General features: G+C 35.9%; 1 long non-coding RNA gene across 1 annotated transcript in view; it reads right to left on the bottom strand.

The window, feature by feature from the left end:
• LOC131159201 (uncharacterized) overlaps positions 1-19891 on the bottom strand; it is a 28355-nt gene extending 8464 nt beyond the window's left edge. The window contains exon 1 of the long non-coding RNA XR_009137742.1: positions 19426-19891. This is a non-coding gene — a long non-coding RNA (uncharacterized LOC131159201). The remainder of the gene's footprint in view (positions 1-19425) is intronic.
• Between the last annotated feature and the right edge of the window lie 3552 nt (positions 19892-23443).

Below are 23443 nucleotides of genomic sequence, written 5' to 3'. Positions count from 1 at the left end.
AGCACACAAGTTTTGATTAAAAGAGGATTGCTTATGAAAAATGGTAAATGACACTTTGTGCCTTGAGCTAGAAATTCGAGGAAGACACTATTGAGAGAGTGTCATGACACTATATGGGTAGGTCGTCTAGGATGGCATCACACTTTGACATTATTGAAGTAGAGGTATTACTGGCCATAGATGCATAATGATGTGATCAAGTATACCTGAACACTTCCCTAACCATAGTTAAACGTACTACGAACCATGATTGAACTATCATGTGAAGCATGGTCTTAAATTTCCACAAAATTGTTGAAATTTTCATTGAAATTTCCGGTTTCCGTCACCATCAAAATCGAAATGGCAGTCGATTTCTGTCTTGCATAATTTCTGTCGAAAATTCAATGAATCATCTTAAATTTATAGAAATCTCGAAATTTCAGCGAAACTTGTCGAAATTTGAACCAAGCAATGAAATTTCCCCGGAATGCAAATGAGAGATTTAGGAGTGAAGAGAAATTTCTCTCTTAATTTATTTTATTTATTTTTATTGAAACAAAAGATTATTACAAGTGCTTTTGAAATTTATGAAAAAGTAAACTTACAACAATATTTTATTTAACCATTATTTGTGTAACAAATAATATTTAAATGATTTATGAATTTCATTTATATTAACTGATTCACTAAATATGTTTAATGGACATTATCTTACAAATATGTTTGATGCACATATTATATTACAACTTCTCCACCTCATACACAACATAGATGTATTTACTTGTGACAAACAATCTGTCCTCCCTACCCTTTTGCTAACTCTCCAATGCTTTCTTTATTAAAAAAAGAAGAGAATTCATTAAAGAAGAAAGAATGTACAAAAGAAGAACAAGGGATCCTCCTATGAAGCAAAGATGACAACAGAAGGAAAAACAATCAAAATAACAATGTCTGCCAATCCCACTACAATTGAAGAACATACTCTTTTAAAGAGCCTAGCTACAAAATAACAAAGTGTATATTGTAGCAAAGAATGCATCGACCTTTTCCATGTAAATATATGTGCATTCTGTTCCACATCAAATTTACAATACAACAACAACAATAACAACAATAAACAAGCCTTAAGTCCCGCTAGGTGGGGTCGGCTACATTTTGTTTCCGCCAATTCACTCGATGAAGAGCGTTTTCCTTTATTAGATTACGGGGTGTTAAATCCTTCCTCACTACCTCATTCCAAGTTATTTTAGGCCTACCCTTACCCCCTTTCATGTCAAATACAATAACTAACTCACTCCTCCCTACAAGTACTCTATTAGGCCTATGCTTCAAATGCCCAAACCATCTAAGTCGCCCCTCCCTTGTCTTATTTTAAACCAATGTTTATGCCTAAATTATTGCATATATGTCCATTTCTTACTTTATATTTTAATGTTAAACCACTCATCTACCCTAACATTTGCATCTCAGTAACTTTTTTTTTTTGTACATGTTGTCTCTTAGTAACATTCTGAACCATAAAGCATAGTTGGCCTTATAGCCGTCTTATTAAACTTTCCTTTTAATTTTAAGGGCATTTTACGATCACATACCCAACCTGTTTTAATTCTATATACTACATCTTCTTCACTTTCCCCTTCAACTTGCATAATAAATCCAAGATATCTAAATCTATTAGTGTTATTAATCACTTGATTATCAAGTTTAATCTTCTTTCTATTGCTACTCCTTACATTACTAAAATTACACTTCATATATTCTGTTTTATTCCTATTTATCCTAAACCCTTTAGCTCTAATGTGACTCTCTAAAGTTCTAACTTAGTGTTATTAATCTCTTGATTATCAAGTCTAATCTTCTTTCTATTGCTACTCCTTACATTACTAGAATTACACTTCATATATTATGTCTTATTCCTACTTATCCTAAACCCTTTAGACTCTAATGTGACTCTCCAAAGTTCTAGCTTAGTGTTATTAATCTCTTGATTATCAAGTTTAATATTCTTTCTGCCACTACTCCTTACATTACTAAAATTACACTTCATATATTCTGTCTTATTCCTACTTATCCTAAACCCTTTAGACTCTAATGTGACACTCCAAAGTTCTAGCTTAGATCCCACTCCGCTCCTACTATCATCAATCAACAAGATATCATCTGTAAACAACATATACCAAGGGATCTCATTTTGTATATTCCTAGTTAGTTCATCAATTACTAAAGTAAAAAGATAGAACTTAAAGTAGAACCTTGATGTACACCTATTGTGATTGGAAAATTCATAAATTCTCCTACTACAGTCCTAATACTAGTCACTACTTGATCATGCATAGCCTTAATGACCTCTGTATATCTACTGCAAACTCCCTTCTTTTCTAAGACCCACCAAAGAACTTTCCCAGGTACTCTATCATAAGCTTTCTATAGGTCAATAAAAATCATATACAGGTTCCTAAACTTTTCCATTAAACTTCTTAAAAGATAGATAGCTTTTGTTGTTGATCTCCCAAGCATAAAACCGAATTGATTTTCTAGAAATCTCCGTTTCTTATCTTATTCTATGTTCAATTACCCTTCCCATAATTTCATCATATAACTCATAATCTTAATTCCACAATATTTATTAAAGTTTTGAATATCGCTTTGTTTTTGTACAAAGGTACAAACGTACTTTTTCTCCATTATTTTGACATTTTCTTGGTTTTTATAATAGTGTTGAATAGATTAGTTAACCAAATAATTCATTTATCCCCTAAACATTTCCAAACTTCAATTGGTATTTTATTACTTTTCATCTTTTTTCATGCCATCTTAACTTCAAAGACTTTAATTTTGTGAATAAACCTCCTATTTTTAGGCTCTCCTCATTTGTCACTTCCCAGTTCAATCTTTCATTTTGGTTTATATTAAACAACTTATCAAAGTATCTCTGTCATCTCTCTTTTATGTTTTCTTCTCTAATTAAAACATTATCATTATTGTTATTCTACATCACTTAAATCTTTGCATTTTCTTTCTTTAGCTCTAGTAAGTTATAAATGTCCTTTTCTCTTTCTTTTGTATCTAGTTTAGTATATAAAGTATCATAAGCTTTATGTTTAGCTTCACTAATAGGCTTTTTCTGCATTTTTTCACTTCTTTATATTTTGCAAGATTTTCTATATTTTTTTACAATTTTGCCATATTTTATATCAATTCAATTTTCTCTTAACGGCTTTTTGGACTTTTTGATTTATACCACCAACTTTCTTTACTACCCGAGTAGCTTCCTTTGGACTCACCTAAAACCTCTTTTGCTATCCTTAAAATTGAATTTGTCATTTTATTCCAAACAATATTTGCATCAACCTATCTCCTAGTGTCCAATCACACTAGTTCATTTTATCTTCAAATTTTACTATATTATCTCCTTCAAGTTCCACCATCTAGTCCTCTTGTGTTTATTTATGCTACTCCTTCTCTTCCATTTTCTAATGTGTATCAAATACTAAGACTCTATGTTGTGTAGCTAAACTTTCACCTAGAATAATTTTACAATCCTTACAAGATAGACGATCCCTGCCAGCTCCTATGAGTATCTTTTCAGACATTGTTATCCCTTATAAAATACTATCCGTATCTTCCCAAATTTGTCTTTTAAGATTTTTGGCTAAGCCTATTTGGGAAGCTTATGCCCTAATGATGTTTACTATTTCTAGGCATAAAGTTATTCTGATTTTAATGATCCTATCCCTTATTATTTTAACATCTACTATATATCTTTTAGGTTTTTGTCTACAATACCCACCCTGTCTATATTCCAAGTTGCTAATATAATCTTAATTTCTTGTACTAACTTATTAACTCTCCTTTTATACTAACCCGGTCTATTCCCTGGAACTAGGTGATTTTGGTAAGAATTCATAATAATAAGATTTGACAAAGTTTTACGCTGGCTGTCAGCTACTTAACACAACCTTGCTCCTTTATCCGACCTTGGGACCGGCTATCTGCACAAATAATTTACTTGCGAATTTCTTTTTTTTTTTTTTTTTTGCAAACTTGTTTCATATAGACAATTTTCTAACTCACACCCTACAGCTAGTAGAAACTACACACACAATACAAAGCATTAAAAAAAAAATTAAAGCATACAATTTTGGGTGTGGATCCATGCTAGACTATTTTTTTATTTTTTTATTTTTAAAAAACATGCAATAGTACTTTTTGAAAAATTTTGTATATTCCAAAACTTGCAAATGAAAAACACAAAAACACAAAATGCATATACTAAGCCTACAAATCATAAACACAAAATCTCCACAACTAACCAACTATTGGAAAAAGTATTAATAATTGTAATAAGAAAAAAATAACAAGAGAGGAGAAGATCTCGCTGGTGACTGAAACAAAAAAGATAATGACAACCGCTTGAGAAATGCTACAAAAGATACCCTTTGACGCAAGAAATTTAATGCTGCTTCAAATCCAAGAATATTGAAGTAACAAGATACCTCAATGCATAAAAGCTTTATTGCTTCTTCATGATTTTAGGGCTGAAGAAACAAGAATCCTTGGATTTATTTGGGTCTTTGAGAGAAAAGAAAGGAAGTTCAGAGAAGGGATCTGTTTGGTTGGCAAGAAAACAGAACCAAAAGAAGAGAACAGAATAAAGAAAAATGAAAGAAAAGAAAAAGAAAAGGAAACCAAACAGCCTAGTCAAACAAAAGAAATTTTCTGCTCGCTAAACTATGGTTAATTACAAAGCAAAGCAGCACAAAATTAGAACATCATCAAACCTACCCAACATAAGATCCAGCATTTCAAATATTTCCTTCAAGTAGATAAAACCTGTGAATGGAAGAAGACAGATTCAATGCACCTAATTAATGATTATAGAATAAAAATGCAGTTTGTCGAGAGAACCTGAGGTAAGGATGAACCCTGTGGTATTACTCGCCCTACAAACTTTCTCCTCCATTTTAATTCACTCAGGTTTCAACACATTTACTTTTTATTCACAGAAGAAACAGTGAGAAATCAAGATTTGTGTTGCTCACCTTGGTTCCAATCATATTTACAATACTGCAAGAAAAAACAAACACCACAAAATCGAGGCATCTGTACTCCAATCAAAACCTGAAAAGGAAATAACCAACAATCTTCCACAAATTCCGGACAAATCCAATTTTCTCCAAATAACCCAAAAAATATTCTGAACTCTCCAAGCTAAAGAACAACGCAAATAAAGATGAGAAGCTATTTTTGACCTAGCAAAACACAAATAACTCAACTGGAGATAATGCCATTGAAGGCCGCCTACTTTGCAGAAATTGGTTGGTTTACTCTTTCAAAAACAAAACCAAACAAAAGTCCAAATTTTAAATGGAGCTTTTGCTTCCAAATACTTCCATGGAGCAGAAAAGACATGTTACTCTAATCAAATTATCATAAAAAGATTTAAAAGAATAAACCCTCGATCAATCTAAAACCCATGACCAACCATCCTCATATTGGAAGGACAACATCCCTCCAACAACATCAACAAAGGAGAGAGCTCCCCACCTCCCTATCATTAAGAGATCTAGAGGCAAAGTGACCATCAAAGATCAAAAAGGAAGAAACAACATATTCATGCACCAAAGATGGACCGTAAAAATAAGGAAAAGAGATGAACAACACAATATTACCCATCCAAGTATCTTTCGAAAAGATAATTCGAGAATCATTATCTAAAAAAAAATTTAGTACAAGGAATGAAGAAAGAGTAAATCTGAGATAAACCTCCAAGGACTCCCGAAAGAACATCCCATTCCCAAATTTTTCATCCCACCCATTTATCTGCATGCCAAGTTCAATTTTAATAACTTTATGCCAAAAGAGTTCTCGACTACGGGAAACCACCATAACCAGTTACCCATTAAAATACCCAAACCCCGTCCCATCTTAGACCTACACATAATCTCCTAGCTAACCAAATGATCCCTCTTCTCCTTTACCCTAAATCTCTTTTTTCTCAAAATTTACAAGCTACCACAACATGGATTCTATATATCAACAAATAATAAAGAGGAATAAACATCGCTTCAAAAGATTTTTTTCAATGTAAACACTACAAAAAAACTAATTTAAGCAATTCAAATGGGGCATAATGGGTTCTAATGTACTATAACAACCTACAATGGTCGTTAAGTCCCCATAACAATATTAACAAACAATAAACTCAGGCAACAAGGGTATGCTTGTACGATGACCTTCCTCTCGCTGCTCAACCTTACCCTCCTCGATCTCACATAGGGTGATCCCACTCTTGCAAGCTAAACCTCTCTCGATTCCCTTGCTTGTCATCCTCGACTTCTCCCCTCATCGCTTCTGCTTCCCTAGTCAACCCCCTTCACAGGTTCCTCCCTCACTTTGACTCCTCTCGTCGCCACCTTTCATTTCTAGCTTTTCCTTCGCCATCAACTTCCTGCGTCTTTGAATTCCTAGCCCTAATTTTTGGTGTTCCTCCCCTCCAAGTCTCCCTTTCAAGCTCCTTCTCCCCCCCCCCCCCCTTTAGGCCCGCCATACCATCTTCTCGCCCCCAGCTCTAATCCCCTTCTCTCGTCCTTTCCTCTTCTCTTGACCTTCTCACCTTCCATACTACAAGCCTAACTCTTTGTCAGCAGTCCATTACTATCTCTCTCCTCCTTGTTAGCAGTCCATTACCTTTCCCCTGTGATTCTCTCGCTCCCTACTCCTCCACCATGGCAGAGGCGAAGTGTTCTGTGTGGATTAAGAGGAAATCTTTTAACCTAGTTTTAGAAGGCGAGCTATACAACATTGTCAAACTAACAGAGTATCACAGGGGCCACCACAAGTCCATTTTCTTGAACCCTAAGGAGTTCACCTTGTTCCTTGATGCTTGGGAAGAATTTTGGGCTGCATGCAGTTCCTCTTCCTCTTAATTTTGCGAATTGAGGAATAGGGGTAAAAAACCCTTTCGCTTTTTCTTAAATCAAATAGACATGGCGGGTTCTTATTTCTTATGGAGACCAACAATGGTGGTTGAAGAAATCTGGTCTTCCTAAAGGGGTTCAGTTTGAAGAGTTGGAAAAAAGTGTCCAATGTAGTTGCTACTATTGGGCAATGCTTGCTCCTTCCCACCTCCTGGAAGCCCAAGGTTTCGACTCCCCAGTCCCTTTTCCCATAGCACAAATCTAGATTGCTAGAACATGTCACCCTTCCTTTGACTCCTCCATCTTCGACAGGCCCTTCAAAACACCACTCGTGCCCCCTTTGCGTCTACCCCATTCTAGCGTACCCTTTCAATTGCTCCCTAAAACTAACCAGCTTCAAGGGCCACCCCAAGTTGGGCTAAAGATTGGTGCCTCTCAAACCTTTGCGAATACTGTTAAGAACAGCAAGAGCCCCTTTGAATTTGGTTCCTTTGGTTTTAAGCCTGCCAGGCCCAAGCTTTTCTCCTCCTTTGTTGATCTCAAGGACTTCAAGATGGGTTCTGACAATGTGTTGAGGGGGATACTATTTTTGGTCCCCCAATTCTTGTTTCTTCTCATCCAGCTATGGATAATGCTTTCAGATCCTTCACTCTTCACGAAGGACCTGCCAAGGCTGCAGAGTTGGTGGTTGACCTTTGGAATTCCATCTCCCAAGTCCACCATTCCCCTCAGCTCGAGGCACCTTGAGTCACTAAGAAGGAGAACTCGCAGGTTGCGGTTGCTTATTTGTCCCTGATCCCAGCCCCCACCCCTCCCATTGAGGTTGTGCACTGCAGTCCCAACCCTATTGACAAGCAGGATAGCCCCAACTTCGTGAAGTTGTTCAGGTATGATCCGGAGAGCACACAATTCAAGGAGCAGGTCATTGATTGGGTGCTATGAAAGGTTTGGTTAGCAAAACCACTAGGGTATCCTTTGAAGGATTTGAAGATAGGGCGTTGAGATTGTTTCGGACATTGAAAAAAAGAGAAGGGTGGAGCCTCTACCCAACCAAGGGTGGAGCTTCTACCTAACCAAAAAGCCCATGGGCAGCAATAGGAAATCAGACACGAACAAGGAGCTAAAATGCCTAGAATGGTCAGTTAATCCAGCACTGATTTGGCGGAGGCAAGTAGTAGCCAAGGTTGCTTGTTTAAATAATGCTGAGGAAAATCATCTCTTGTAATGTGAGGGGGCTGAACGACAAATCCAAAAGAATTGTAATAAGGTCCTTTCTCAAGGATTGGAGAAGTGACATCATTTGCTTGCAAGACCAAAGTGAACATATGGATCTTCTTCTTTTTAGAGATCTCTAGGGTTGAGAGACCTACGGATGGGTTTCTCTCGGTGTTGTGGGTAACACTAAAGGCATCCTTGTTTTGTGGAATCTCAATGTGGTAGAGTTGCTGGATTATTGACTCCTTTTCTATCTTATGTCAGTTCAAAAACCAAGACGACAATTTTCTTTGGACTCTTATAGGAGTCCACAGCACAGGTGATGTACCCTCTAGACATATTATTTGGGCAAAACTCTTGGAAATTAGAAGACACTAGGACACTCCTTGGGTTATCGGAGGGGATTTCAACATGGTGCTTTTCCCTATGAAAGAAGTGGAGGTGGAGTGGAGAGCAATTGCATATGAGAGTTTCTTGACTTCATTAATGCGAATGCCCTCATCGATCTTCTACTCCTAGGGGGGGATCTTTTACTTGTTCCAACAATTGAGAGCCACCCTCTTTCTCCAAGATTGACAAATTCCTTATCTCTATAGACTAGGACATTCACTATCCCAAAGCCACTCATGAACTCCTTCCCAGACCCACATCAGATCATTTCATTATTCTTATTCACACGAGAGGAATCAAATAGGGGTCAACCCCTTTCTGCTTTGAGAACATGTGGTTAAAGAACAACGGCTCAAAGACCATGTAAAGAACTAGTTGTCCTCATTTCAGGTTGCGAGGAAGACTAGCTTTGTACTAGCTTCTAAATTGAAGGGGTTGAAAGAAAAGCTCAATGCGTGGAACTAGAGAACTTTCAAAAATATCCAAGCAAAAAAGAACATCATTCACAATGACATCAAGGATCTTGATGATCAAGAGATGGGTCGAGGCCTCAGTACAGAAGGAAGGACAAAAAGGATAGTGCTGAAGAAGGAGTTGTCAGAGATCATTAGCCTTGAATAGACCACCAGGAGATAGAAATCTAGAGCCTTATGGCTCAAAGAGGGAGATCTTAACATTGAATTTTTCCACCGGATTGGAAACGCTCACCACAGGTTAAATACAAAGCATAGAAATTGGTGAGAATACATTGGCCGAGGAAGGGGAATCAAAAAAGGCATATGTGAGTTTCGCAAGACCCTGTATTCTGAAATGGAAAACTGGAAACCCTTCATGGATGGAATTAATTTCAAATCACTTAGCCCCTCTATTGCGAAGTGGCTTAAGAGAACCTTCGAAGAAGCTCAAATCATCCAAACCATTAGAGATTGCAATGGTGACAAAGCACCCGACCCTGATGGCATCTCCTTATCCTTTTTTCAATCTAATTGAGACTCTCAATAGGATCTCATCGACACTTTTGAGGACTTCTTTAGATTAGGTAGGTTCATGCGCAACTTTAAAGTCGTTCCTTACCCTAATTCCAAAGAAATCTGGGGCTTTTAACATCAAGTCCAATTAGCCTGGTGGGGAGTATGTATAAGATTCTAGCTAAAGTCCTTGCTAAAAGGATAAAAAAAAGCCATCCCTGAAGTAATCAGACAGCACCACGATGCCTTTGTTGCAAGAAAACAAATCATGGATGCAACCCTCATTGCTAATGAGGTGGTGGATTCCTATCATAGAGGAAGGATACGTGGCATGGTGTGTAAATTTGATATGGAGAAAGCTTTCAATCATGTCAACTAGAAGTTTCTTCTTTATCCTTAGAAAGATGGGTATCAAGGAGCAATGGTGTAGTTGGATCACCCACTGCATAAGTACACAATGGGTGCCCCTTTGACTTCTTTGGCTCCAAAGGTTTGAGATAAGGGGGATCCTTTGTCTCCCTTCCTATTCATTATGGTGCTACAGGTGCTGAGTCTCATGTTGGTAAAAGCCACTAACAAAGGACTCTTTAAAGGCCTCAGAGTCGGCAGTAATGGAAGATCACTGGAGGTATCTCACCTTTTATTCGCAGATGACACCATCATTTTTTGTGAGAATGACCCGCTTTGTATTCTTAACTTGCATCGCATATTAGTAGCTTTCAAGGCCATCTTAAGTTTGAAAGTTAATCTCAGGAAAATTAAGTCATTCCTATAGGTGATAGTTCAAAATGACCACTCTTTGTGAGTCTCTTCGGGTGCAAATTAGGATCCCTCCCTTTCAGGTACCTCAGACTACTGCTTGGAGCCAAATTTAAGGACAAAATAGTTTGGGACCCCATCATCGAGAAGTTTGAACAAAGGCTAGTAGGATGGAAAAGGAACTTCTTAACAAAAGGAGTGAGACTCACTTTTATTAAAAGTACCTTGACAAACCTTCTAGTTTACTTCAAGTCTCTCCTCCCTCTCCCACTTTTTGTTGCCAAAAAGCTAGAAGGGACTCAAAGGAGGTTCCTTCAAGGGAACTTGGGGGCAGAATTCAAATTTCACCTTGTGAAATGGGGATTGGTGAAGCAGCCAATCAGTTTAGGAGGCTTGGGTTTGAAGTCCCTTCTTGGAAAATGGCTTTAGAGATCCATGACTGAGAAGGATCACCTATGGCGGAAAATTGCAGCTATCAAATGTGGGCTTGAGAACAACGGGTGGACCTCTTGGGCTAGTAGAGGACCTAATGATGCAAGGCTGTGGAATTACATTAGGAAAGGTTGGAATGACTACTCCTTTATCTGATTTGAGGTGGGGGTTGGAGACAACATTTATTTTTGGCATGATCTGTGGATCTATCCGGTGGCTCTCAGTGTCTCTTTTCCAGGCATTTACAACATTGCTTGTGACAGAGATGCTCGCGTTAGCCAGCACCTTCAAGCATCGTGTCAGGCCTTTCCTGGAATATCTCTTTTCTTATAAATGCAGAAGATTGGGAACTTCACCAGTCACTGATTTCTATAGTCATCTTTACAAGATCCGGCCTCAAAACACTCTTGACCTTCCTATTTGGTCCTTGGACAAGAAGGGGGTCTTCACTGTTACATCCTTTTACAAGAAACTTTTTGTTTGGGAGCCAATCAACATTCAACCCCCTTGGACTCAGTTATGGATGACTGCTGCCCCAAAAAAGGTTGCCTTTTTTTTAACCAAGGAAGCAGCTTAGGGTAAGATCTTGACGCTGGACAACTTGTAGAGAAGGGGGTTCCCCATTGCCAACAAATGCGCCCTCTGCATGGTTGAGGCTGAATTAGTTGACCATACCCTTCTCCACTGCCCCTAAGCTAGAAATCTTTGGAATGTGGCTTTGTCTCTTATCAGACAAAGGTGGGTTACCACTAGATCTATGGGAGGGGAGCTTTGGGTCTAGAGAGGGATTCAGGCAGTAAAGGAAAAGAAGGCGGCCTGGACTCTCATTCCTCTCACATTTTTCTGGTGTTCTTGGAAAGAGAGGAATAGAAGGGTTTTCAAAAATTTAATCTCAATGTTTCGGCTCAGCAAAGAGCAGTGGTTTACTGCGGTAAATAGTTGGCATAGTGGACTTGTGGCAAACGAGCTTAACGTAATTTTTTTATTTCTTTGACACCCTACAGGGTGATTGACTTCTTGTACCTTGGTTTGGCATCCCCTTGATGCCTTTCAATGCAACATTTTTTACAGATAAAAAAAAAAACCCATAACAGCATAGAAGACAACACGAATGTGAATCGAGGCAGTTATGAGATATCATTCTATAACAATATCAGGATGGCATTATGTAATGACAATGGCTGTTTTTTAAAACCATGCTCAACACCAAACAAAATCAATCTTAGGCAACCTCATTTACAAATAGCGGAAAAACTTCACAATTCAGCTCTAAACAAAAACAACGTTAACAAAGAATTTCTATCTAACTAAAACAGTATCATCATAACAAAAAATTTAAGAGACTAAGCTAAAGAAAAAATTCTAGGTATTTAAAGATAGTTGGTAATCAATAACACAAATTTATATGCTTGCGCTCTTGGACTAAGGTGCAATGATGGTTTGATGCTTGTGAGTCCTTTATTCAATATATGAAAATTTTTTAATAATCAAAGTTGGTCATGTTAACATGTGAGCCTACACTTAGACACATGAAAATTATGAATAAGAGGGACTGACTAGAAGATTTGAATGTTGGATCTTAACCATAATGACTCCACAACTAACTTAGATTGAATTGTAACAAGAGAAAGAACTTTTGATATATTTGAACATAGTACGTATATAATATCATATTAATGACATAGTGGGTAGACCAATAATGCCGAATTGTTATGAACTTAAGATGATCATCAAGTGCCCAACCTTTTATATTTAAGCTCAAGACAGCTAACCAATTTCCACATGCAAAGGGCTCTTGGGGCTTGGAAGCTTGGAAAAGTGGATGATATTCAAGAAAAAGGCTAGTATTTGCAAGAATATAAAGATGAGTGTAGGAATGGGAAGTTCTCAAGATTTGAACATAGGACTCTTGCTTTGGTACTCATCCATTACGATCTCATAAAGTTGGAGTATCTCAGTCCAACTTATATCAAGTCTACCCTTTCACACATCAGCCCCAACATTCTTCTATAAGAAATTTAATATGCTGTTATTCCCAGGATCTTTAAATTATCATGATCTTCATACATATATGTTATCTTTACATGCGGAAAAATAGAGAAAATATAATATAAACATACCGGGATCGTTCAGGTGTATACAAACCGAGAAGACACTTCAAGAATCGTTTCTCTCGCTTCACCCCGATCTCTTTTCTATTCTTCACCAGATTTTATGGGAGTAGGCTGATGAATAGAGAGCTAAGGTAGAGAGAGGACAATCCTTCCTATATCTCTTCTAGTTCATTTCATAAACATGCAGGAAATGAACTCTCTTCTTCCCTTACAGCTTCTCCCCATAACAGTAGCTAATATATATATATAGGAATCCCTTCAACTTCTAGCTATTAATCTGACATGCATTTTCAAAGCAAGACAATTAATCCATCCCTTATCACATGGGACACATACCTTTCATGTGGGACCCATGTCATCCATGTGGGACATATTCTTTGGAATATATCTAACATTCTCCCACTTGACCCATATGAATGACGTTAATTTGGATTAACAATATAACCATAATATGTGCACAATTGTTAGCTTACTATAATATCATAATTAAAGAACTCACTAACACGAGTCATGACAGTAAACATCACTAAAGCGATCGACCCTTCCATATACTACAAATGCTAGCAAATCATTTAACTACACTCCATAATAGGAAGTAACCATACTGTCCCTGTAATGTCTTTGTCAAAGACCAATCCTGTTAACGATAATCCATATCCATAATTACAGCATTGATGGTAAAAAGGAAACAATGTTCAGAAATACCATTATTGATATCATTATACATGTTATAGAACAAAACATAAAGATCCACAATCATACATCAGTGATTACAACAAAGACCCATGTGATCAGCATGTTCCTTAAATGTCTTCGGTGTCAACCCCTTAGTTAAAGGATTTGCTATCATGAGCTCAGTCCTTATATGTTCTATAAGCACTGTCTGTTTCCGAACTTCCTCCTTAACAGCCAAATATTTGAGCTCCATATGCTTAGCACCATTAGAATATTTGTCGTTTTTGAAGAAAAAAACTACTCTTGAATTATCACAATAAATTCTCAACGGCCTAGCTATACTGTCGACAATTCCAAGTCCTGAGATAAAGTTCCGCAACCACAAAGCATGAATTGAGGCCTCAAAGCATGCCACAAATTCAACTTCCATAGTAGATGCTGCTATGATTGTCTGTTTGGAGGTTTTCCATGATATTGCTCCTCCAGCTAATAGGAACAAATAACCATAAGTTGACTTTCGACTATCAACACATCCAGCAAAATCTGAGTCAGAGTAACCAATCACCTCCAACTAATCTCATCTTTGATATGTAAGCATACAGTGTCTCGTTCCTTTCAAATATCTCAAAACCTTCTTTGCAACTTTCCAATGCTCTATTCCGAGATTACTTTGGTATCTCCCGAGCATCCCAACTGCAAAACTAATATTTGGTCTCGTACAAGTCTGTGCATACATCAAACTTCCAATAACATATGCTTAAGGAATATTTTCCATTCTTTTCTTTTCTAATTCATTCTATGGACAATCCTTTGCATTGAACTTGTCTCCTTTACAGATAGGAGCAGGGGTCACCTTACAGCCAGCCAAAGGAAATCTTTCTAGAACTTTATTGATATATCCCTTCTAAGACAACCCTAACAATCCACGTGATCTATCACGGAATATTTCAAACCCTATCACGTAAGTTGCCTCACCCATATCTTTCATTTCAAAGTTCATAGAAAGAAATCTCTTGGTGTCATTCAATAAACCAAGATCTTTACTAGCAAGCAAAATATCTTCAACATATAGGATCAGAAAGATAAACTTGCTCCCACTGACCTTTAGATATATACACCGATCACCGGTATTTTTCTTAAATCCAAAGGTCGTGATGGTATCATGGGACTTAAAATACCATTGTCTAGAAGCTTGTTTAAGTCCATATATTGATTTTTTTAATTTACAAACCATACGCTCCTTTCCTTCAATCATTAAACCTTCAAGAAGATCCATATACACCTCTTCGTCTAAATTCCCATTCAGAAAAGCAGTTTTTACATCCATTTGGTGTAACTCTAAATCAAAATGAGCCACGAAAGCCATTATGATTCTAAGAGAGTCCCCTTTAGATACAAGAGAGAACATCTCTTTATAATCAACACCTCTCTTTTGAGTAAAACCATTTGCTACAAGTCTAACTTTATATTGTTCAATATAGCCATTACAATCGTGTTTGGTCTTAAAGACCCATTTACACCCAATTGTTTTAAAACCTTCAAGCAAATCAACGATGTCCTAGACTTTATTCTGTTCCATGGATTTCAACTCATCATTTATGGCATTGATCCACTTTTCAGAATCATTACTTTCAATAGCTGTGAAAACGTAACCGGATCCTTACTAGTCCCTAAATCATAATCAGATTCCTGCAGATATACCAAATAATCATCTGAAATAGCTGATCTTCGTACTCTTTGAGATCTCCTTAATGCTATTTCCTGTGATTGTTCTGCAATTGGTTCAATGGTGACATTTTCATTACGAAGTGACAGATCACCAGCTTGTTGTTCAATGTCATCATACCATTCAATAACTGGAGGAACAACAATATCTATTAAAGGTCTAGATATCAAGGATAGGAACCCGAATTTCTTTAATGGCCACATTACGTGATATATCACTCCCACTAATTTCACCATTCTCAAGGAACTTTGCATTACAAGCTTCAACAACTTGCATACTATGGTTAGGACAGTAAAACCTACACCCCTTAGACTTTTTTGGGTATCCAATAAAGTACCCACTCACAGTTCTAAAATCCAATTTCTTTTCGTGTTGATTATAGATTCTAACCTCTGCTAGACAACCCCAAACATGAAAATGTCTTAAACTCAATTATCTCCCTGTCAACAATTCAAAAGGTGTTTTTTGAATTGTCTTACTAGGAACCTGATTAAGCATATAAACAGTTGTTTTAAGGGCCTCCGTCCATAATGAAATGGGTACTAAGGAGTTATTTAACATACTCCTAACCATTTCCATAAAGTACAATTACACCTTTCAGCTACACCATTCTGCTGAGGCGTACCAGGCATTATGTACTGTGCACAAATACCATGCTCTTCTAGGAATTTAGCAAATGGACCTGGATATTGTCTAATTCCATCATATCTACCATAATACTCACCACCTCTATCAAATCTAATGATTTTCACCTTCCTATCTAGTTGTCGCTCAACTCCAGCAATATATGTTTTTAGAGCATCTATTGCCTGAGACTATTCATGCAACAAATAGACATAATCATAACGTGAAAAATCATCAATAAAGGTGATAAAATACTTTTCTCCACCATAAGACGGTGAGTCAAAAGGTCCATATACATCAGTATGAACAATCTCCAGAAGATTTCCACTTCTTGTAGCTCCTTTCTTTATATGTTTGGTTTGCTTTCCTTTAATGCAATCAACACATACATCAATAAAATGAAGGTTTGTCAAAATCTTATCCTTTACTAATCTCTCCATTCTATTTCTAGATATATAACCCAGTCTTTTATGCCACAAGAAAGAGGAATTTTCATTAACTCTACTACGTTTAGTTCCAACATTATGATGCAGGGTGAGGAGTATTTCAGCAAATTTTTCAGTAAGATTAAATTTATACAACCCCTCAGACAAAATACCAGAGCCAACACACAAGCCACCTTTCATTGGAAGAAAACCTTTATGTCCAAAATACAAACCATAACCATCATTGTCCAATCTGGACATGAAAATTAAGTTCCTAGAAATGATTGGAACATAAAAAGTATCAAACAGGTCTAAACAATGACCTGACTCTATATACAACCGAAAGGTTCCAATGCCAACAACAGATACTTGATTTCCATTCCCCAAGACTATAAAGTGTTCGTTTTCCTTCACGCTCTGGATCATAAGGTATCCCTACATCAAATTTGAAACATGAATAGTAGAACCAGAGTCAATCCACCATGTGTTAGAAGTAACTTGTGTCATGTTTGATTCAAAACATACATAAGCTAAAAGCTTACCTTTCTTTTTGAACCAAGTTTTACGCTTCGGGTACCTTTTCTTTAAATGCCCATAGCCACGACAGAAGTAACACTTTGGCCCATTATGTTCCTTCTTGCGAGCCTCACTGCCATAAGAAGTACCCCCTACCTTCAATGGATCTTTCTTCAAACCTTTCTTTGATTTCTTTCCTTTACTTCCAACTGCATTACTCATGACATTGATTGGATGTTGTCCTTATTGTTAAAGCCTTGCCTCTTCTTGAATTAACATGCTTGCCAATTCATTCACATTCCACTTTTCTTTAATAGTGTTATAGTGAATCTGAAAAGGCCCATACTGAGGAGGCAGAATAAAGTGAACAAGGAAGCTTTCATCAACATTCATTCCCAAAGTTTTAAGTCTAGCAACTAGATTAGTCATATCTAGGACATGTTCGTTCATTCCTAGGCTACCATCAAACTTCATTGTGGTAAGTTCAACCATTAATCTCCCTGCAAGGGACTTGTCTGCTGAACAAAACCGATCGTCCACAGCCTTAAGATATTCCTTTGCATTTTCTAGTTGACGAAGTGTTAATTTAATATTGTTTTCTATACCCATCCGCATGAACATAATACTTAATCTGTTCAACCTTTCCCATGACCTATACAAAGCTCGCTGCTCCGAACTGCTTGTTTCAGTAATAGCAGTCGGTTTATCTATTCGCAGAGCTAAGTCCAAATCCATAACCTTTGGGCATCCATCCCAATCTCACTATCATTTTCTCAATTATCTTGACTAATTCAATGATTACTTAAAAGTTGGTGCACCTTTGGGTCAACCATAATAATCAAATAAGCATTCTGTAATAATTTTTGCTAAAACATATTTCAATTCAATGTTTATAACTTTTCTTAGCAAGATCACTTTGGTGACAACATGCTAACCATAAAATAAATATTGATTGATACCTTACTCAACAAAAATTTGTTCAAGTTCACAGCAAATAACCAATTCCCCACTATAAGAATTTTACTTGCTTACTTTTATGTAAAATTCGACAGCTCATGCATGCATAAACATAATTGTTCTCTGGATACAAATGAGTCCAGAACATACTATCATTATCAATTTACTATTATAAAACATGTGAGTGTTCCATTCTTAATCAAGTAGTTAAAACAGTTTGCATGCATTTCATTTAGCAGCCCACTTTAGTATCACTGTATAGGGGAAAACTGTCGACGGTTTCAAGCTGCTTCAGAAAAACCATCAATGGTTTTTCTGAAGCTCAGAAAAAACTGCTTTCGGTATCTCAATCCGTCGATGGTTTCAGGAAAACCGTCGACGGTTTTGTTCGGCCAACAAGTTCACAGTACAAAACTTCAATATTTCAGATCAACAAAACACAATAAATTTATCATATATCACATAAATTTTTTAGGAATTATATATCATATGAATTTTCAGTTCGATTCCAGAAAATATCATGAATACTAATTTTCATATGAAACAATAATGTGATCGTAAAGGGTTAATGGAAACGATCTTTATCATAAAAGGAAGATCACGACTATTTCAACATGTGCTCTAATACCACATGTAAGAAATTTAATATGCTGTTATTCCCAAGATCTTTAAATTATCATGATCTTCACATATATATGTTATCTTTACATGCGGAAAAATTGAGAAAACATAATATAAACATACCGGGATCGTTCATGGTGTATACAAACCGAAGAAGACACTTCAAGAATTGTTTCTCTCGCTTCACCCCGATCTCTTTTCTATTCTTCATCAGATTTTATGGGAGTAGGCTGATGAACAGAGAGATAAGGTAGAGAGAGGACAATCCTTCCTATATCTCTTCTAGTTCATTTCATAAACATGCAGGAAATGAACTCTCTTCTTCCCTTACAGCTTCTCCCCAGAACAATAGCTAATATATATATAGGAATCCTTTCAACTTCCAGATATTAATCTCACATGCATTTTCAAAGCAAGACAATTAATCCATACCTTATCACATGGGACACATACTTTTTCATGTGGGACCCATGTCATTCATGTGGGACATATTCTTTGGAATATATCCAACATCTTCATTTTAACTTCTTGTGTCACATCTTTCTTCAAATTCTCCCTGTGCTTATATCCTGTGCTTACATAGTAGATACAAGGTAACAAGAACTAGACCACTAGAACTTTCTTGACCTACAAGTTTAATATTTTATCCAAGATTTCTCCTTGGAATTACTAAAAGTATTAATTATATTTGAATTTGATACCTCCAAGTTGTACAAATTCTCTCCATAATTTCAACTAGGAATTGAATCTATAGCTATCAGAACAATATTATAATAACGATTTAAAGCAGACCCTTATGCACAATGGCAGTGATTGGACATTTCCAAAACTCACCACCTAAACTCATAACACTAGTCTGTAGTCATTAACCACTTTTACATGTCCTACCTATATACCCACGAACCAATACCTACTCTTTTTTTCCTTTTTTTATAACCCATCATAGAATTTTCCCAAGTACTCTTACTCACTTTCCAGTGTCCAAAAATGGAGGTCCACGAGATAAGTGGCAATTTGTCAGTAATTGAAGAAGATTTAGACAAAAGAGAAACCAAAATTGAAGAAAAAGTAAACCCGTGAAAGATACATTTGGGAACTCACATTGATAATGTCGGCATAGGAAGCCCGGACGGGCGCCGGACTCCAGAAGGAAAAGAAACCAAACCACCGAAGATGCCTGCTAGAAAGGCCAATGCCCAAGCCAAGCGGTGACTTCTTGGTTGCAGGAAGTGGGTTTTGAGAGGATTTTGCTTTCAGCCAGATAACGAGAACAAGAAGTAATGGGCACGTAGCTTTGATGGCGAAGCAGGGTATGAAGACCCAAGGACATTTTATGGGAAATGGGTTGATTCTATTGAATGAGAAATGATTCCAACCCTTTTGTACAAGAATCACAATTCCGATAGAAGTAGTATTCTGGATGGAATTCGATTCCGCTCCTATTCTGCAAATCGAACATAACAAAGTGATTTCATTCCTACTCACATACCCAAATCAAATGGGGGTGTGACTGAGTGTAAAGGATGGAGTGACGCTACTGTTGTGTCAACTCTTCGCCGGCCGTGTTATATAATCAACCGTATTTTCTTTTATTTATGAAGTAAAATTATCAAAGTTGAATCAAAATTTGGTATTAGAATGGTTGCGTTTAAAAAGTAAATAAAGTTGATAATAATACGTTATAATTTTTAAATTTTTAAGTCGTTAGATCTTAATTTTTTTAAACAAAATAGAAAATAAAGTTTTAAAAATTTTAAAACCAAAAGTTAATTTTCTATTTTTAAGTAGATTGATGTATTTCACAAGCACCCTTAAAATTATTCATGTATTAATAACATTTTCTTAACTAAACATCCCTTATAAAAATTTTGTACTCATAAATTTCTCTCTAAAAAGTTATTCTCACTGGTAATAAGAAATCAAGCTAATAAATCTTAATCCAATAAATGACTTTTGACAGTGAATGTGATACCCAAGGATAAAAAGACTTAAAAAGATTAATGTTACTATCCATATCAATAAGGTGTATTTTTCTTTTCGGGAGCCTTCCCCATAAGAATTTCACGATTAAGCGTGCTTGATTTAGAAAAATCTTGGGATGAGTGACCTCTTAGAAAGTTTTCTCAAGAAGTGTATGAGTGAAGACAAAATACACTGAAAATGACACGTGTTGGTCTGTGGGACCAATCATTAGTTCGATAAGATCCGTCCCCTATTGTCTGGTCCAGGTGGAGGAGGAGAGATGTAGTGCTTCCTGGCAAACTCAGGTTAGCGCGTCACACTGAAAATTGATTTGTTTTGGAATGCCTATATTTTCATACGAAGACTTTTCATCTTTAATTGTTAAAATACAATTGTCAAAGAAAAATAAATATTCTGGGCAATAAAAAAAAATGTAACAAAAAAATTTACACCTTTATTCTCAAATACTTGGGGTTATATTAATCTTTTTAAACCTAAAATTGAAAAAGATACTATCAATTCTCATAATTTTCTTCAAAGAACACACAAGATGGGCAAGCCTAAATAGGGTCCGGTGATGTGTTGGAGGAGGATGGCTTCAATTTCGATTTTACAAGCCGAAACAAAATAAAGCTCAATAGGGACATGTTTTTGCAAATTGCAACGGCTTATTTCTTGAACCCAAAACGAAATAAAGATCAGCAAGTCTGAAGATTTCTTTCTTTTTTAAAATGCAATCTGTAGTTTTACTTTTCATGATGGACATCTATACTTTTCAATTGTTATTCGCAAACATGATTTGTGTGTGTGTATGTTTTTTCCTTTTTTTTCTTTTTGCTCTTACTACCTTTGCATGTGTTTATTTCGACCACCTTTGCATCTATTTTCATTCCTATCTGACATATTTGTAAGAATATGTCCCATATGTGTCTTATATGATAAAGGTAATGACATATGAAGAGGATAATGAAAGGTCACATTTATGGGTTAACTAAAGAGTTTAGTTTTGAAAATAATGTGAGAATTAATGGCCGGAAGTGGAAAGGTTTTCTTATATATGAGGAGTAGCTAATATATAGTAATTTAATGGAATGAAAAAAAAGGGATATATAGAAATTGTCCTCTCTCTAACTTTGCTCTCCTACCATCAGCCCTCTTACTCTCATAAGATTTGATGAAATACCAAAAGAGATCAGGGTGAAGCGAGAGAAACGATTTCTTCAATTGTTATTTTCAATTGATATATATCATGAACGATCCCAGTATGTTAATTTATAGCTTTCTTTATTTTTCCGCATCAAAGGTAATATATATGTGAAGATCATGATAATTAAACGTCATATTTCAGTAAAATTACAGTAGAATATTAGATTAAAATCTAATATGTGGTATCAGAGCATTTTGTTGAAATTATCTTGATCTTCTTTTCAATATAAAGATCGTTTCCATTAACCCCTTTCGATCTCGTTATTATTTTACACAAAAAATTTGTGCTCATGATATTTGCTGGATTTATTGGGATTTTATTTGCTTGAAATATCATGTTCTAAAATCGTGAATCTCGCTACTCGAGATGTAAAGTGATCGTTGGCTATTTGTTTAGTTGTCATGGATCTGCTTTGCATAAGGCTTAGTGGATTTTATTTTTTGGCAGATTTATAAATTTAATTTGTAGTAACTTCAATACTTACGAATGGATTCTACTAGTATTCCGGAGAGTAAATTGATTTAGTTGTGAATTGAACAAAAGGTATGATCAATTGCACAGTAAAGTCTTATTGCTGAATCATATGCTTTAATGGGAGAATTTTGGAAAAAGAGATGCATGGTTCTCGGCTTTGGGCCACTTACATATTTAATTGGATTAATAAATATATTTATGCATGCATGAATATATGGGCTTCCAGATTTTACATAAAAAAAAAAAAATTAATCCTAGTAAAATTCTCAGGAAAATTAATTATCTACTTAAAAACTTGGATAAATTGTTGTTGAGTAAGAATAGGGCCGGCTCTTCACAATATGGGCCCTAGGCAAATAATTAGGGGTCCTTAATATTTTGTTTAATTTTTATTTTTATTTAAGATTAATTTTTTTAACTTTTTAATATGCAAAATCACTAATTAAAGTTTTATATTCAAGATTTTCAAACAATATAACCTAATTATTATTATTATTATTATGTAAATTGACAAACTATGTAAACAAGTAAAAATAAATTTAATAAATCTATAAAAATAATAGATTGAAATAATATAACCTGATTATTATTATTATTATTACAAATCGATTGGCAAGCGAGGCTTTAGAGAAATCAGATTATTACCAGATACAATGCTCTATTCTCAAAGCTTCCAAAATTTAAGAAAAAAATAGAAAAAAATTCAGAGTGAAAACAATAGAAAAATAATGCATAAACACTGAAATCAAAATTAGGGTTGATGAAAATTATAGAGAGTCGGAGGCCCGAAGATGATGAACACAAGAGTCGGAGCAAAAATCACAGAAAGACCGAGAGATGAGAGAGAGAGAGAGAGAGAGAAAGAGAGAGAGAGAGAGAGAGAGAGAGAGAGAGAGAGAGAGAGAGAGAGAGAGAGAGAGAGAGAGAGAGAGAGAGAGAGAGAGAGATGGAGAGATTTTTTGAGAGACGGAGAAGCAGAGAGAAAGAGATGAGAGTAATAGAGAGTTAGAGACATAATAGATGTAGTCAATTTCAACTTACAAGAGTTGTGTCAAATAGTCATAAAATTTTGGGGGCCCTAAGCAAACACCTCAACGGCCTTATGGTCAGGCCGGCGCGAGTAAGGAATCAATCAATGTTTATATTATAGTTAGCATATTGTCACCAAAGTGATCTTGTTAGAAAAAAATATAAACGTTGAAATGAAATGTGATTTTGCAAAAAAAAAAAATATTATGGAATGATTATTTGATTATTATGGTTGACCCAAAGGTGCACCAACTTTCAAGTAATCATTAAATTAATTAGGATAATTGATAGAATGAAAGTGAGAATGGATTGTATGCCCAAAGGTGACAACCAATTGAACTTTAGGGTTATCAATTATGCCTAGGTGGGTGAAAATCACCATTAAAGGTGAATATTAGTATATTGCATAAGTTAATCCAATGGTTAAATGCAATTTACTAATTGTAA

Source organism: Malania oleifera, chromosome 7 (assembly GCF_029873635.1).
Source record: "Malania oleifera isolate guangnan ecotype guangnan chromosome 7, ASM2987363v1, whole genome shotgun sequence".
Lineage (NCBI taxonomy): Eukaryota > Viridiplantae > Streptophyta > Magnoliopsida > Santalales > Ximeniaceae > Malania > Malania oleifera.
Note: the sequence above shows the minus strand (reverse complement) of the source record. Positions and strands in the feature narration are given on the sequence as shown.